Source organism: Dasypus novemcinctus, chromosome 31 (genome assembly GCF_030445035.2).
Source record: "Dasypus novemcinctus isolate mDasNov1 chromosome 31, mDasNov1.1.hap2, whole genome shotgun sequence".
Taxonomy (NCBI): Eukaryota; Metazoa; Chordata; class Mammalia; order Cingulata; family Dasypodidae; genus Dasypus; species Dasypus novemcinctus.
In genome coordinates this window covers 40744987-40762265 of record NC_080703.1, presented here as the reverse complement: position 1 = coordinate 40762265, position 17279 = coordinate 40744987, and the positions used below count along the sequence as shown (strand labels likewise).

General features: G+C 39.9%; 1 protein-coding gene and 1 pseudogene across 1 annotated transcript in view; one reads left to right on the top strand and one right to left on the bottom strand.

Annotated features, from left to right (window-relative positions):
* TBC1D5 (TBC1 domain family member 5) overlaps window positions 1-17279 on the bottom strand; it is a 589141-nt gene that overhangs the window by 383007 nt on the left and 188855 nt on the right. The window lies entirely within an intron of this gene.
* On the top strand, window positions 15993-16810 carry LOC131277054 (glucosamine-6-phosphate isomerase 1 pseudogene; annotated as a pseudogene).

Sequence of the window (17279 nt, the reverse complement as noted above, 5' to 3'; positions counted from 1 at the left end):
GGGAAAGCACGCTCCTATTTTAAGAGTCAAAATAATAATAATAAGTTTTAAACATCCAAATTAAGCTTCAAAATCGAAACTGAAGCCAATGCATCTTGGAAATGTTACAAGAGAACTGAAGTAATTCTTAAAAGTTTCCAAATGAAATGAAGTATCTTTCTTAGTCCAACAACACACTGAAGGATGAATAGGAGTTTGCAAGTCAGATGAGGGAAAGCTGAGAAGAACACTTCAGGTGCAGCAGCAAGGACAAAGGCAAAGGGTCACAGCAGCTCCTCATTCCACAAACAATGACTAAGAATTGAGCACAGGCCAGGCCTGTCCAGGCCCCAGCGCACAGCACTACACAAGACACACCGCCCTGGTCAAACGGTGCTTAAACGCCCGGGGAGGGAGAGGGAATAAACAAGGATCAAAACACCAGGTGGTGCTAATGGCTGATGAAAATGAAGTAAGTTGATGGGATGGAGGGAGCCTGGGGGCTATTTAAGGTGGGTATGCAGGTACCTGAAGAGGTGACCTTAAAACTGAGTCTTGCGTGACAAAAAAGAGCCTATCACTGCAGTGTGGGAAAAAATTACAGAAATGAGCTTCAGGAGAGTTTCAGAGTTCCTTGGCCTAGAGAAACAATATATCCTAAGATTTAACATGGAATTTTGCATTTATCAACGTTTTGGTTTACTACTGGTTTACTTTAGCCCCAAATCCTGCCTGGAAAACACATAATATACTTTTACTACACAAGTTCAGTGCCACACACAAAACCAATTGTATGGTAGGGGTTTGCTCTTTTGGGGATTTACAAATACAAGCCTGGGCTTAGAGTCCTGTGTCCTGATAATACTTAAGGAATTCTTCATGGTCATAGAGAAAAATACTTAGCCAAGTGTTTTTAATTGTATATTTTCATTTTAACAAGACTCATGTTTTATCCTCCCGGAATGGCTTCGATGTTCATTATTAACAGCCAACATTTATCAAGTACATACTATAAGCCAGGTACTGGGCTAGGAGTTTTCCATTAATTTTCTCATTTAATCCTGATACCAACCTTGAGGAAGCACTTTAATATTATCCTAACTTAAAGATGTGAAAACAGGCTCCGGGGTTTGGTACTGGCTCAAGATCACACAGCCTGGAAGCAGCAATCAGGGATTCAAACTCGAGAGCCGATGCTGCTAACCATTATCATACAATTTTAACATATCACAGAGTCATAAGAATTGCTAGTCATCGCCTTTATAGGTGTCCTTTCTAAAACTACAATGAGATTCTATTTTTTAACTTAACAAACTAGCAAAAATCCAAGTGTGGCAACACACTGGTAGTGAGACTGTGGGAAAGCTCTCCACACATTGCTCTTGGGAGTGAAAAACGTCCATATCATCCTTGGAAGGGGAATTTGGCAACATGTCACAAAACTAGAAATACATTTTCTCATGATCCAGAAAATTTACAATGGAAATCTTTCCCACAAATATACCAGCATACAGACATATATGTTCACGTCCACAATTTCTGACACCTAAAAGCATTTTCCTATCATTGCCACAAACTTATGTAGTGACAAAATTTGACTTGAGCTGATGTGAGGCTATTTTCTATCTTTATCCAGCAATGTATTCAATATCCACACATTTTCCATCAGAAATAACTTCTTTGTTTACGGCCTACTGCCCCCACTAAAGGTGTTCTGTAATAAACGGAACATGCACCACATTAACATTTCTAAATTCCTGAAAACTGTTAATTCCAAAATATATCTGGTCTTCTCCTACCCCCCACTGGATTTCCGATAAGGAACTGATTGGTACAAGCTTATTCATTATCCACAGCTAGGAACAGTCCAACTGTTCATCAACAGCAAACTAGGTGACTCAACTGTGGACAACTGGCCTTCCTCTCCTTTCAATTCTGTCAACATCTGTTCACTAAATGCTCAACCTATGTGGCTGTAACATCTTATATTTGTATTGCAGGTAACCTTTGTACAGGTAACTTACATCTCATGTATCTTTTACAATAAGGGATACCAAGACATGCCTGGTCTAAAGGAGCATAAACATATTTGGTAAGAAAAAACTGCATGAAATAAGGTAAGATTTAAATGACAGCTCAAGGTCGCTGTAGTCAATACAAAAAAGTCCTTATCCAAAGCCCATTAAAATTCACCATTTTATTAATCCATCTTTGTAAGAAGCATTCACCCAGAACCATCTTTTAAAGATAATTCCAACACACTAGCTCCCTGAGAAGTGATTTGGGGAGATTCAGGCAGAGCGCTAAGGGATGCCCTCTGCTAAAGCAATCAGTGAGGAAGGTCTTATAGGGTGGAGTGGTACCTGTCCTCATGGGACAAAAAGGCGAAGGAAACAGTAGTGCAGGCGTGACTTTTCTCTAAGAGGCTGAGTTTAAACTGCTTGAGGAAAACCACCCAGATGCAATGCCTGCCTCCAGCTGACCATTTACTCTTTTCCTTCCTGAGAAAATAAAACTTTCTTATCGACTGGTTAAGTGGCACCACTTCTTGCTGTTCTTTTGTTATGTGATGCTCAAGAATATATTCTAGTAAAGGCAACAAAAGTTAATGATGATTGAATGACACACAGGTTCTCTACTCCAGCCCATCACGGAGAACTCCTCTGCCCTTGGGCACTGAGTAAAAGCTTCACAGAAATGAGATTTGAAATGGATCCTAAACATGTACGATTTGGATGTCAGAAAACAAATACAAAATCCTTCCATGCCAGTGTCACTGACCCATTCCTTGTAAACAATGAAGTCCTTCAGTTTTTTATTCCTCCCAAATATTTAATATTGTTTCTCTTTTCAATGCATTTGGTAAATGAATATTAAGTTGGTCCATATGAAACTGCTGATACTAATAAACATGGCTATGTTCCAATAAAACACAAACTTGAATTTCACATACTTTTGATGTGTCATGATTTATTCCTCTTCTTTTGTTTTGTTTTGTTTTTTTCAGACATTTAAAAATGTGAAAACTATTCTTGGTTTCTGGACCATACAAAAATTGCTGACAGGCCACATTTGGCCCAAAGAGCTGCCACTTCTACTCTAAGTCTTGTGCTTAATCACTCTGATTCCCCAATCACTAACAATGAAACTAGATGCCATTATCTCACTCATTTTCCACATCTACTTCCTAACATTTTGGGATCTATCTTCTACTTTTTATTCTCCATGATTTAATTCATGAGTCATCATTTCTCACCTAGATAACTGCCAAACAAAACAAAATACCCTACCTGAGGTTCAAGCCTGCAGTAATCACTGCCCCACCAATCCATCCTGAAGGATGGTTACTAAAGTAATATTTCTTAAATGCAAGTCCACTCTCATAATTTTCAGGGTAATATATTAAGTAGAGATACATGTAAAAGAACATAAACCATATGAAGAATACATTTGGTAATTTGATTTAATATTTAATAGCTACATAAATATAAAACATTTAGATCACAAGCAAAAGAAAAAACATTCTTTACAAATGCTAATGGAACATTTGCAAATTTGCATATATGAGGATGCAAAGATAATCTTAATTCATTGCAAAAAAGTAGTCCCCATTCTTTGATCACAATACAAATCCAGAATTTTAAGTGCCCAAAAAATCCATGTTAGATGATCAGAAATTAAGGCAAGTTCCATTTCTGAATAACTTGTATAATGAGATCACTATATAGCAAATAAAAATGAAATAATGAATTAATGGAACTAGGTTTTGAACATCAATGGCTGACAACTTTAAAAAAGATAGAAACAGGGAAGCAGGTGTGGCTCAAGCATTTGGGCTCCTGTCTACCATATAGGAGGTCCAGGGTTCGATTTCCAGGGATTCCTGGTGAAGGCAAGCTGGCCTGAGCAGAGAGCTGGCCCACGCGGAGTGCTGGCCTGCACAGGCATGCTGGTTCACACAGAGTGCTGGCCCACGTGGCAAGCTGGCCCACGTGGAGAGCTGGTGCACAAAATGATGCAACAAAAAGTGACATACAGAGAGACAGTAAGAGGTGCAGCAGACCAGGGAGCTGAGGTGGCACAAGAGATTGAGCACCTCTCTCCCACTCTGGAAGGTCCCAGGATCGGTTCCTGGTGCCGCCTAAAGAGAAGACAAGCAGACACAGAATAATACACGCGAATGGACAGAGAGAGCAGACAATGGGGGAGGGGAGGATGGACAGATGGATGGATGGATAGATATGGATGGATGGATGGATAGACAGACAGACAGACAGATAGACAGATAGACAGATAGAAAGAGTGACCCATATGTATAAAGCAAGTGTTTAAAAAAGAAATGAAGGCAGGGACTCAAACAGGTATCTACACAATGATGTTCAGAGTTACTTTTGACAACTACCAAAAGATGGAAGCAACCCCAGTGTCCATCAACAGATGAATGGATAAACAAAACTTGGCATATAGACAACAAAACATTATAAAGCCATAAAAATGAATGAAGTTCTGGTACATGTGACAACATGGATGAATCTTGAAGACATCATGCTGAGTGAAATAAGCAAGCTGCAAAAGGACAAATATTGTATGATATTGCTGATTTGAAATCATTAGAACACACAAATTCACAGTAAGAGATTAGATTACAGGTTACCAGGGCCTGGAACGGGGGTAGGGGAGGGAGAGTTAATGCTTGACTGGTACAGAGTTTCTATATGGAGTGATGGGAAAGTTTTGGTCATTTTTAGTAGTGAGGGTACAACACTGTGCATATAATTAACACTGCTGAATTACAAATTAAAATTTAGATAAAGGGATAATTTAAGGTTGCATGTATTTTACAAGAATAAAATTTTTAGAAAACCATGGGATGCGCAATACAAACAGTGAGCTCTAATGTAAACGACGGACCACAGCTAGTAGTATGGTTATAATGACATTGTTTCACCCACTGTGACAAAGGTACCACACTAATGCAGTTTTACTAATGGAAAACTGTGTGTGGGGTGTAATACGGGCAATCTGTATTTCCAATGATTTTTCTGTAAACCTACAAACTCTTTAAAAAAGAAAGAAAAGCAGGTATTACTTGTCTACCGATGACAGGACACACCACTACCTATGGTCTTACCTAAGGGATTTAGCCTAAATCAAATCAAGCTCTGATTCCACCTATAAATTTGGAGGAAATGAAGAAGAAAATGGAGAACTGCCTCTGAATATGAAATCTATAAAATCTAGATTGTAAAGAAATCTACAGGTAAACAGCCCAAGTTCTTCAGTAGATCCTTTGTAAAGAAAAGAAAGAGTCCGAGGAAGAAACTGCAAATTAAGAAAAACTTTAAAGGCAACTACAATTTTACAAAATGTGGGCAAGACTAAACTATATTGTCTGGAGATGTACACTTGGGTGATAAAACTATAAAGAATTTATGGTTATTATAACTAAGTTATTATTCTGAAAGTGAGGATAGTGTTTACTTTCGGGGGAGAGGTTGGTACAGGTCATATGCAAAAGTCTGTATGTGGCAAAATGACTGGCAAAGTCTATTTCTTAAACTGGGTGACGGTTACAAAAATGTTCACTTATAATAATTCACTAAGAAATACATTTTTTAGTGGTTTTCTGTACCCATGTTCTATTTTATAATGAAAAGTTTAAAATTCATTAAATTAAAAAGAGAACTAAATCAATATATACAAACACATATGTATATGAAAACCTATAGAGTTCAGTGAAAGCAATAAGAGGAAAAATAATAGTTTAATACTTTGTTACAATAAGACAAAGAATACATAAAAATATATGAGCCAGCATTCATATCAAGAAGATCATAAACAAAATAAGCCAAATAAATTCACAAAGGGGGAATTAAAGAAAAAGCAAAAAGCTAGTTCTTTTCTTCTTTGAAAATCTAAATTCTGATAAACTGACCAAACAGAAAGGGAAAAAACACAAAGTAATATTAGGAACAAGAAAAGAGATATAATTCCAGAACTTTAAATAAGATTTTAAAAATACAAGGAAAAAAGAAACAGTGTGCATAACTTTATGCCAACAAATTTAAAGATGTAAATGAACTAAAATATAAAATGAATGCAATGGATAATTTTTTAAGAAAATACAAATTTCTACAACCAAGTCAGAAGCTGGAAAGAACCAAATGTACCAGTAATTTTAGAAGATATTAGAAATTGGTCCAAGATTTTCTCCATCACTATTAACACCTCTCACCTCCAACCTGCCTTAAATTATAGTACGGGCAAATTTTAACAAACCTTCAAGCACTGATAATTCCTGTTTTGTTTAAACTGTCCTATAAAAAAAAAACATTAATGAAGGAAAGTGTCCCAATTCAGTTTGCATGAACCCTATCATCAAAACATGACAAGCGGACTTGGCCCAATGGATATGGCGTCCACCTACCACATGGGAGGTGCGCAGTTCAAACCCTGGACCTCCTTGACCCGTGTGGAGCTGGCCCATGCACAGTGCTGACGCGTGCAAGGAGTGCCGTGCCACGCAGGGGTGTCCCCCAAGTAGGGGAGCCCCACGCGCAAGGAGTGCGCCCTGTAAAGAGAGCCGCCCAGCGCTAAAGAAAGTGCAGCCTGCCCAAGAATGGTGCCACGCACACAGAGAGTTGACACAGCAAGATGATGCAACAAAAAAAAACACAGATTCCCAGAGCCGCTGATAAGGATAGAAGCAGTCACAGAAGAACACACAGCGAATGGACACAGAGAGCAGACAACTGGGGGGAGCAGGGAGGAAGGGGAGAGAAATTTTTAGAAAATAAAAATCTTAAAAAAAAAACATGGCAAAGAAAACACAACAAAAATGCTCTCTCATTATACTATAACTAAGAACCAATCTTTCTAGAAACACAAAGGCAGTTAGATATTAGAAGATCTATTAGCTGGATACATGAATAAGCTAAATCAGAATGACCTAATGCATGTCCCTTCACAGTTAGAAACAGTCAGGACTCTTGGCTATTAATGCTTTTATCCAAGACTATTAGGAAGAGTCTAGCCAACCCAATAAGTGAAGTACAAGAAATGAGAAATACAAACTTTAAAAGAAAGACGTAATTATGATTTGCAGATGATATTATCTACCTACAAAAAAAAATGAAAAAAATTATAAAATGAATAAGGCTGCGTGACTTGAAATAAAACAACCTTCCTTATACACCAAAATCTGCTACAAAATTCATTAAATATTTGTTGAATGATGTGCCAGGGACCATGAAACAAAAAATAAATAAAAACTGTAAAGAAAATATTTCAGCACAATAGCAATAACAAATTTAGTGCATTATGAAAAAGCTAGATGGAGAAAATGCGTACCGTATAAGAACATAAGTAACATTTGACTTAATCAAGAAACACAGTATGTTCTGGATGGGAAGACTCTATTAGGAGGATACAAATTCTCCTCAAAGTAATCAATACATCTAAAGCAATTCCAAAAAAAAACAAGAGGACTGTGAGAACAGAAGGTGGCACAGGTTTAACAAACAGATTCTGAATCTGGATTATATGAGAATATCTGTAATTTTTAAAACAATAATAATAATATGAAGAGAATAGCCCTATGACATAAAAACATTAAATCTACAGTTATTTAAGTGTAATATTTGTGCAAGAGGGTAAACAGATCAAAAGATTGAAACTATGTCCAAAACATATAAATAATTACATGAAAATTTAGAATATAATAAAGGTGACATTTCAAATAAGTGAAAAGAATGGATCTGTCAATTTTATTCGGAAATTTAGAAATGGATTGGACATAAAGACCATGATGATTAATTTATGTCATCTGGCTAGGCCACAGCCCCCAGTTATTTAATCAAACACTAATCTAGATGTTGCTGTGGAAGTATTCTAGAGATGTGGTTAAGAGCTACAACTCAGTGGGCTTTTCTAAGTAAAACCGATCACCTATGTTAATACGGGGGGCCTTACCTCATCACTAAAGGTCTTACGAGCAAAACCTGAGGTTTCCTGCAGACATACTTCTTCCTCAAGATGGCAATCCCAACCCCTGCCAGAGTTTCCAGCCCACTCGGTTGTCCCAGGAATTTCCAACTTGCCAATCCCCAACATCATAGGAGCCAATTCCTATCAGTCCTGTTTCTCTGAAGAAATGACTGGTAAACCAAGCGAGGGAGAATCTTCTCTTTGCAAAATTGGGTATAGAGGTATTACTGAAATTGGGAGAACTAGATGTGGGACTGAATAAAGGAGGAATATCCATATTTAATATTAGATGTCTTGAATTGAGGAACCCTTTGGGATCCACCAAGTAGGTGATTAGTTACATGGGTATGGTAGTCATAATAGGGGTCTAGATGGAGCTGTCAATTTGGGAGTCATCAATGCACACTTGGTAACAATAGCCATGGACAAAGATGAGATTGCTAAGGGGAGAATAAACAGTGAGAAGAGAAAAGCACTGGCTCCTGGGCAATGCAAACACTTGAAAAGCAGGGAGTATGTAGCAATGAATTGGGAAATAGCAAAATGTGAATTTGTGATATCTTGGAAGCAAAGCAAAAATGTACTTCAAAATGGAGAAAAGTCAAATCTAAGCTCTGAAAACGCCCCCCTTGACTTATCAAAGTAAATTATGCATGGTATTCAATCATAGAAAAAAATCTACAATATGAAGAATTAAAGTGAAGAATCTAGATGTCAAACAGTATCTTTATGAGTTTATATGGCTATTAGTCTCCAAAAAGAGCCGGGAGGTTATCAGAGGGGTTGCCCTTATGCACACCTCAGCAGAGTCCCAGAGACAGATAAAGTAGATACAACCCCAGGTACAGGTTCTTCTGAGGGCTACAGAGACTCACAGGTTCTATGGTCATGGCAGATGGAGTTCAGTGCCATGTCAGTTGGCCCTACTTTGGAGTTTGTGTTTCTGTGTGATGGAGCTGGACTCAGATGTGATCTTGGTCCACAAGCCTCTCCTGTTACTTTTACCACATCTGTAGTTGGTGTTGGGGTTTAATATATACCCAGGGGACCTGAATCTCTGAACTGACCATGTGATAGCCAGGTCTTGAGCCTCAACAGACTTCAGCTCTACACTCTGGTTTACTGGACTTACCCCACTTAGCTAACATGGAGTTGAAGAAGGTCAACCACCACATCAGGGAGCCAAGAGTGCCCACAACTGAAAGCAGGAGGATTGCATCCAGCATCCATGTGGAATCTAAGCCCCCTCTTGATATAGATGTGGAGTGGACACAACCATCCCAGGGTCCACAGAATGGAGGAATAGAGTATGGATTAGACTGGACTTACCAATATTCTATTCATGAACTATTTTGATGAGTAATTGAAGAAAATGTGGCATTGGTGTGGAGAAAGTGGCCATGGTGGCTGCTAGGGGTAGGGAATGGGAGGAAGAGATGAGATGTGGGGGCTTTTTCAGGACCTGGAGTTGTCCTGGGTGGTGCTGCAGGGACAGTTAATAGACACTGTATGTCCTCCCATGGTCCACTGGGTGGACTGTGGGAGAGTGAGGGCTATGATGTGGACCACTGACGATGAGGTGCAGCGGTGCTCAGAAATGTACTCACCAAATGCAATGAATGTCTCATGATGATGGAGGAGAATGTTGTTATGGGGGGAGGAGTCGGTGAGGGGGGTAAGGGGTATATGGGGACCTCATATTTTTTGAATGTAATATTAAAAAAATAAATACAAAAAAATAAAATAAAAATAAATAAATGAACAGTATCTTTATAAAGGACTTCTTCATTTAAAATTTTATAAAGCAAATGAGAAAAGACAGAAAGGCAACAACAACAAAAGAGTCTGGAAGGACATATACAAACAAGAAATGGTGGCCATCACTGGGCAAAGAATTATGCATGGTTTTACATTCATATACTTCTGCATTGTTTGGCTAGTTTACAAAAAAAAAAAGATTACTTACCCATTAGGAAAGAACAAAGGTAGTTTAATTTGGAAAATATTTTTGAAAAAGAAATGACCCTCCGAAACATTTTCTCAGTGGGATAAAACTGTACAGTTTTTTGAAAATTTAAAGAAAAATCCTCAGAGGCCCCTCACAAATCAGTAGCATTCTAACTCTTATAGTCACAGCCTTTGAAATGAAATGGTTTTATTATTATCTTCTATATTAATCACCTACATTAAACATCTATTATGAATCAGTAACTGTTCTAAAATTAACAATGGATGTAAAAATATAAATTAGATACTACCCTTGAGTAGCAGCAACTAACACTGTAATACAGAACACAGACATATAAACAAATACTTAAAATTCAATGTGATAAGTTTATACACAAAGTGGCAAGAAAAATATAACTTAAAATATTTTACCAAAGAAATAAAACTTTAGTTGGATCTTGAATAAACATTAGCTAGGAGTTCTAGTTAAGACCATCTCATTCCCACAGAACAACAAAGCAAAGGGAAAACAGCACAAGGTGTTTGAGAAGAGGGAGAACTCCCAGTGTATTGGAGATCTGCCTTCACCCATCCTGGGCACCATGCTTCTTGATTCCCAATGTATGTCCCACCACCACTAAAGAGGACCTTTCAACTCCTCCCAAGTCTGCAGGACTTAGCACTAACAAATGTCACTTTTTATTCTAGGGTGCTTTAAAAAAAATTACTATCTTTACAATCTTATATTGAATGTTCAAGTATTAAGTCCTGCTTACAGTTATTTTTTTAAATCAATTGTACTGACACATATTAATAAAGCATACAATTCATCCAAGGTATACAATCAACAGTATTTGGTATAATCACATAGTTGTGCATTCATCACTTCAATCATTATAAGAGCATTTTCATCATTTCAATAATAATAATATTTTAAAAAAGAAAATATTTTTTATTGTTTTATTATTATGTCACCTCCCAATGCCTGTATGCTTCCCCTGCTGTACAGAGCTGCTATTTCTGGCTAATCTCACACAATTACTTATTTATTAAGCAGTTTTGTTGAGATATGTTCATTTATCATACAATCTATCCAAAGTGTAAAATCAATGGTTTTTAGTATAATCACAAGGTTGTGCATTCATCACCTCAAAAATCTTTAGAATAATTTCATTACTCCAAAAAGGAAAAACGCCACACCCCTTAGCAGTATTTTAAACGTGACTGGTTTAAGTTCTTGTATTTCTTACAGCATCAGTGTAGGTTGTTTTTGTATTTCTAGGTATTTGTCCATTTCATCTTGGTTGTCTAGTCTAGTTTGTTGGCATACAGTTTCTCCTAATATTCTCTTACAATGCTTTTTATTTCTGTGGGTTCAGTCATAACTTCGCCTCTTTCATTCCATATTATTTGCATCTTCTCTCTCTCTCTCTCTTTTTGCTAATCTAACTAGGGGTTTGACAATTTTATTGATCTTCTCATAGAACCAGCTTTTGGTTTTTGTTGATTTTCTCTATATTTTTGTTGTTGTTGTTGTTCTCAATTTCCTTTATTTCTGCTCTCATCTTTATTATTTCTATCATTCTGCTTGCTTTGGGATTGGCTAGCTGTTCTTTTTTCTACATTCTCTAGTTGTTCAAGTTAGATCTTTGATTCTAGCTCTTTCTTCTTTTTTTAATATAAGTGGTTTGGGCTATACATTTCCTTCTCAGCCCTGCCTTTGCTGTATGCTGTAAGTTTTGGTAAGTTGTGTTCTCGTTTTCATTTGTCTCAATATATTTACTAATTTTTGCCTACAACTTCTTCTGTGACACTGATTATTTGGAAATGTGTTGTTCAGCCTCCACACATTTGTGGATTTACCACTTTCCTGTCTATCATTCATTTCCAGTTTCATTCCATTATGATCTGAGCAGGTGCATTGTATAATTCAGTCTTTTTTTGTATTTATTGAGACCTGCCTTGTGACCTAACATGTGGTCTATCCTGGAGAAAGATCCATGAGCACTTGAGAGGAATGCACTCTGAACTGGGGTACAACAGTCTGTGTATGTCTATTAGGTCTAGTTTATTTATCATCTTGTCCAAGTTCTCTGTTTTCTTGTTGATCTTCTGTCTAATTGCTCTATCTAATGATGTGAGTGGGGTGTTGAAGTCTCCAATGATTATTGTAGAGATGTCTATTTCTTCCTTCAGTTTTGGCAGCGTTTGCCTCATGAATTTTGGGCCACCCTGGTTAGGTGCACAGATACTTATGACTGTTATTTCTTCCCGCTAGAGTGCCCCTTTAATTAATACATAATGGCGTTCTGCATCTCTTATAACTTTTTTGCATTTAAAGTCTGTTTTGTCTGGTATTAGTATAGCTCTCCCTGGCTCTTTTTTGGTTACTGTTTGAGTGAAGTTATCTCTTTCTAACCTTCACTTTCTGCCGGTTTGTATCCCTGAGTCTAACGTGAGTCTCTTGTAGGCAGCATATGGATGGCTCATGGTTTTCTATCCATTCTGTCAGTCTATATCTTTTGATTGGGGAGTTTAACCTGCTCACATTCAATGATATTACTATAAATACATTATATACTTCTACCATTTTATGCTTTGGTTTTCATATGTCAAACCATATTTTTGTCTGTCTTTTTACTCTTGGTTATCTGCTGTTCTTTCTTCTATGTTCTCCTCCAAGCCTCTCTTCCTGTCTTTTTCTTTCAGATCTAAGTCTTCCTTTATTATTTCCTGCAAAGGTGAATTCTTTTTTACGAACTCCCTTAGCTTCTGGTTTGTTTGTGATATTTTACACTCACCTACATATTTGAAGGACAATTTTGCGGGATAAAAAATTCTCAGCAGTAAGTTTTTCTCTTTCAGTATCCTAATTGTATTTTACAAATCATATTTGAATCTTACATGCATATCATACGTATTTGTCTTCTTGCCTCTATGATTTCTGAAGAAAAATCCATACTAAGTCTTACTGGGCATCTCTTGTATGTGATGGGTTTGCTTCTCCCTTGCTGCTCTCAGAATTTTCTCTTTATCCTTGAGGTTTGACATTCTGAATAGTATGCCCCTTGGAGTAGGTCCATTCACATTACTCTGAGTGGAGAACGCTGCACTTCTTGGACATGTATATTAATTTCTTTGTGAGAGTGGGGAATTTTCAGCTATTATTTCTTCAAATATTCTTTCTGTTCCCCTTCTCTTCTCTTCTCCTTCTGCAAGTTCCATGACACATGCTGTTGTGTTTCATGCTATCATTCATTCCCTGAGCCCCTTTTCAATTTTTTCCATTCTTTTTTCTCTCTTCTATTTCAGCGGTTCTGTATTCTGTATCACTTATTCTTTATTCTATCATTTCAAGTCTGCTGTTGTATATCTCTAACGTGTTTTTTATCTCACCTATTCTATCTTTCACTCCCATAAACTGTTAATTTTCTATTCAGGTTTCAAATTCTTCTTTCTGCTCTCTCAGTGCCTTCTTTTTTTTTTTTCTTTTTCCCTTTTTTTTTTAAGATTTATTTATTTCTCCCCTGCCCGTTGTGTGTTCTCTGTGTCTATTTGCTGCATCTTCTTTGTCCGCCGCTTCTGTTGATGTCAGCAGCACAGAAATCTGTGTTTCTTTTTGTTGCATCATCTTGTTGTATCGGCTCTCCATGTGTGTGGTGCCATTCTTAGGCAGGAGGCACTTTCTTTTGCGCTGGGCAGCTCTCCTTACGGGGGCACACTCCTTGCACGTGGGGCTCCCCTACGCGGGGGACACCCCTGCGTGGCAGGGCACTCCTTGTGCACATTAGCACTGTGCATGGGCCAGCTCCACGCAGGTCAAGGAGGCCTGGGGTTTGAACCGCGGACCTCCCATGTGGTAGATGGACGCCCTAATCACTGGGCCAAGTTCGCTTCCCTCTCAGTGCCTTCTTGAGGTCATTTATCTCTTTAGACATACTGTCTTTCAAATCATTATTTTGATTTTGGAAATTTGTGTGCATCTTGTTGATTAGTTGTTTCAATTCCTGTGTCTCTTCCGGGGCTTGGATATATCCTTTTCTTGGGCCATTTCTTCCATTTTCTTAGTATGGCTCTTAATGTTTTTGCTGATGTCTAGGCATCTTGTTAGGGTGATGGGTTTGCTCAGATGCTTGATTTCTCTCTTTCATAGGGCTTTAATGGGGGAAGGCTGTGTTGCTGAAGTTCTTTGATTCTTGCTTCAACCTGTTCCAGGTCTTTAGGATTGTTCCTGTTAGTTGCTCAAATCTGGACCCAGTAATGGGTTGCAGACCTGCTTCCTATGGCCTTGAGGAGGGAGACTTTGAAGGCCAAAAAAAAGCCTCTCTTACTCATTTACTTCTAATTCCCTCACATGCACCTCCTTGGTCTGCCAGCAGATGGTGCTCTTTGGCAGCCCTCTCAGTTCAATGCTTGATTGGAGTGTGTTTGCTGACACAGGGACCTGATCACTGTGACAGAGGATCCTGCCTGAAGGCTGAGGGCCTTGTAATTCAAAGTTTCTCAGAGGCAGTTCTCCAACCTTTGCTGGCAGCTCCATCCCTTTTTCTGGGTAGGATATAATTCCACTTCCCTCTGCATCCTCAACAAACAGTCCTGGACAGAAGAGAGGGAGACTGAGAGGCCTGGATCTCTTTATCCCTTGCTGGCTTCCGAGGTGGACATTGGCACGGCTCCTCCTAGCCTGGAAGGGCTCTGGGACGCAGCAGACCAAATCTGTGGGTCAAAAACTAAGTCAGCCTTAGGTTGTGTTCCTCTTCTCCCCTTTCCTGGGCATGTGGGTTCCTGGGTCCCCCTTTATCTGTAGCCACCAGCCCCGAGGCCTGAGAATTCGAAAGTCTCTGTAGAGCTGGGAAGGATGCTGGCAGTCTTTTAACCCAGTTTTGCCATCGCAATCCTTTTCCTTTGCCCTCTCTTCCAGGCAGGGTTCAGTCCTCTCCTGATGTCCTAAAGATTTCTTCCCAGACTGTTTCTGCCTGTCCTCTAGCTATCTTTCTGGGAGAGAAGAGAGTCCCACGTCTTTCTAGTCCACCATCTTCCCAAAAGTCTTACAGAATATTTTAATTCTTGAACCTATAATACTGCATCCTAGCACCCTTCCAATGAACAAGAAAGAATAAAATTGAGTGAAAAAATCAAATTACATTATGCTGCACATTTTGGTAAATTATTATGTGAGCAAGAAACTAAAGTTGGCAGGCTGCCCTGGAGTCCAGACCCTGGCTGCTGGTGACAGAAAGACAAAAAACTCCTCTTCCCTGAGAACAGGGGTGAGCATGGTTGATCACCAGTCACAGCTGCTGATCGACAAATTTGGCATGCTCGGGGCCCGGCACTGAACTGGACAAAGGCAGTGGTGCTTCCTCAGAGCTGTGGGGACAGGTGGTTCAAGGGCTGCCTTTGCTGGGCAGGCCAGGAAAGCTCAGCTTGAGGGCCATGGGAGAAGCTGCTGGGTCCTCATGACCCCTTCCTCAGGGCACTTTGGAGCAGCCAGTGTCCCTTTGTGGGTCCCTGACCTGCATTGTCCAGGAAAGAAAGAACTGGGCAAGTCTTCTCCAGGGTGATGCTCCTCCCTGAATTTGCCCTCCAGGCAAACGCAGACTTAGAAACTGAAAGAAGTGTAAAAATTACAAAAGTGGACAGTGTCAGACAAAGGCCTGCCGGCTTCAAACACCCAGGAGAGGGAGGGAGGTCTGTCTCCTGAGAAACAGACAAGAGAACCAAACTTCTGTAAACAGGGAAACTCCAAAACAACTAACAAGCAAAAGCCCATATTGCATGCAGGTTTGGGCAGACCTTTCTGATAGGAGGGCTGAAGCGCAAGAAAATCTCTGCTTATCACCAGCTTGTCACAAAACCAGGAAGGAGCTATCTCAGAGAATAAATCCCAGAGCTAACAGCTTAAAACAGTAAAGTGTGCAGTCTACAACAGGAGTACAAGACACCCCTTATCCCGGGCACTAAAAACAACCCACCCCTCAGTCTGGGGCTGCGTTCCTAGGAGCAACCTTGTGCACCAAGTCTCCCTCCTACCCCACAAAACCCACCTCCAACCCATGCTGACCACAAGCAGGACACGAATGAAGCTGATCATCCTCCACCACTGTTCTCAGGCCAGGGAGTGAGTAGGGAAATACATTAGGAAGCACATCACTCAGTTCAACCATGGGCCAGACAAGCACTTCACACCCCACTGACTCCTAAGAGGTGACTAAGTACTACAAGAAAGGGAACCTCTCTTCAAATACGACCTTCGACATGGACAAGAATGCGGGCTTTCCTCAAGACCACCCTGAGAGTCATCACTTCTCATGTGGAATGGCTTCCTCAATGACACTGACATCCATCCAGAAAACACCAGTATTCTGGAGGGGAATGCAGCTGACCTGCAAGCTGAGCGGGACGCCTTTGGAGAGAAGAACACGGCTGCGGCAGGGATTGAGCTGCACTGGGGCACTGGCCCCAATCACACACCTCCTTCAATGCAGCAGGCTCCAGTCTGGTGCCCAGGACGCATGTGAAGACCCTGGCTGTGGACACCACCCTGGCCAACACTAGGTTCTTCAAAGGAGATCTCGCCAAGGTGCCACAATGCCCTGGATGGTGAGCGAGGGCGTCTTCACGGATGCTAGAGAGGTGATGATCCTCAGCAAGGGCATACGCAAGGTGTCAGAAAAGGCCACGAGGAGGGAGTGAGCCACGTGTGGGCTGCATCTGCCTCCAGCGCATCCCCACACTGCTTGTGTGTGACGAGGATGCCACCCTAGAAGTGAAAGTGAAGACCATCATGTACTTCAAAGGTTTAATGCTTCTTCATGACAAGCTGGTAGACCCCTTGTACGTATCAAAGAAAAGGAAACAGAAAGGCCAGCCTTTCAAGAAACCATGCCCCAATTAGCCTGTGCTGCGTGTAGTATTAAATACCTCACAGAGTTGGGCTGGTTCTTCTGGAAATTGTCTTTAGGAGAACAGAATTGTATTTCTTTAATCTAGTATTGCTATTCCATATAAATGGGTGAATCTATTTTTCTTGGTAGTAAGACTTGGAGCCTAGTCCTGCAGTTTAGCTACAGGGAGAATGACTTATGTGCACCATACGATACAGAAAAATATTTCTGAAGAATGTCTTCCATCATCTTGGTGTCTGCCACACTAGGTTAGGGGTTTTAACTCTCTGTTCTGCTTCTGAGCCTGGTCCCGTGTACAACATCCTCCCTACAGGATCCTCTAGAACGACATGCCCGAGTCCAAATAAGAGGGAATTAGGGGTTTGTGTATATTGTACATAACCTCTTTGGAGAGTATTGACAGCCCTTCTTGAGCAGGCCTGCCACCTTATTTGAGAAACGCTGTCCTAGATTAACATC